Raw genomic sequence first — 1,436 nt, 5'->3', positions numbered from 1 at the left:
GCATGCTTTAAAGTCATGGTGTTTTGGCCGGGTGCGGTGGCTCACACCTGTAATCCTAGCACTCTGGGAGGCCGAAGCAGGAGGATCGTTTGAGCTCAGGAATTCAAGACCAGCCTGAGCAAGAGCGAGATCCCGTCTCTACTAAAAATGGAAAGAAATTGGCCAAACAACTAAAAATAGAAAAAATTAGCCAGTCATGGTGGCGTGTGCCTGTAGTCCCAGCTACCTGGGAGGCTGAGGCAGGAGGATCGCTTGAGCCCAGGAGTTTGAGGTTGCTGTGAGCTAGGCTGACGCCACAGCACTCTAGCCCAGGCAAGAGAGTGAGACTCTGTCTCAAAAAAACCCAAAAAAAAGTCATGGTGTTTTTACCATCCCACCAGTCCTTTAGCTCACCCTCCTAAATCATCTGGTCCTATGGCTTATGGTCATTTTTATCTGTCCAAGATTTCAAGGTATACTCTCATTTTAACAATAAAGCCTCTACAAGCATCTGTTGATCGAAGGCAGAATTTATAATCTAGTTGGAGAGATAATATACCTTGGTGAAACAAAAAGCCATGTAACCACAAGCACAAAATTAAAGAATAAAAACTGAGTTCATAGAAGTTCAGGAGATGCAAAGTAGATAAGTGATCTGTCAGGTTGGGCTAGTTGGGGAAAGTTTCCAAGGACATGTAAGTTTTGAGCTTTGAATTGGAATTTAAGGAGGTGATGGACATGAGTTGGTGCAGAGGTGGACATTTTCAAGCAAATGCACAAAAGGAAACAATGCAAGATATAACTCAAGCCAGGACAGGTGCCTGCCCTACTCTGCCATTTCCCTGTCTCAGCAACTCTGTGTCATCTGTCACCACATCTGTTTCAGTTAGAAAAGAGCTCCTGCAACCTAGTGCCCACCAAGCTTTCTCCTCTACGAAATTCACCACTTATGCAGCCCTTACCAGGTACTCCAGGCTGAGCTGGAGGAAGGTGTATATATAGGGAATGTTTGCAGGCATTGTAGTTATGTCCCATCTCTCTAGTCTGGACCTCAGGTAGGAATATATGACCTTCTGTATACCACCTAGGTGACAAGTGGAGGAAAAGTGCTTGTTGGAGTAGAAGGAGGCAGGAATATAGAGGATCAAGATGGCTATTTTACCATGGAGTAGGCTAATATCACTTTGAAGGCCCAAGGTGCTGCTACTTCTGAAAAATCCCAGGTGGCATGGATATGCTTCCTCGCAGGAGGAAGGCTTGATCACCACAGAACATGTATCAAACAACACTGCAAAGAGTAGACAAGTTAAATTACAGTCCCTGCCCCTGGGAGCTTGCTGCCTAACAGAAAAATTGGAACATGGCTAGGGAAAAAATACATATGATGCATTTATTTAAAAGTTGTTAAATGTCCAAGTGTAATATCATTTGATTTCTTTTTTTTTTTTTTTTTTTTT

The sequence above is a fragment of the Propithecus coquereli genome, unplaced genomic scaffold, assembly GCF_000956105.1.
Source record: "Propithecus coquereli isolate 6110/MARCELLA unplaced genomic scaffold, Pcoq_1.0 Scaffold101, whole genome shotgun sequence".
NCBI lineage: Eukaryota > Metazoa > Chordata > Mammalia > Primates > Indriidae > Propithecus > Propithecus coquereli.
This window is presented reverse-complemented; position numbering follows the sequence as displayed.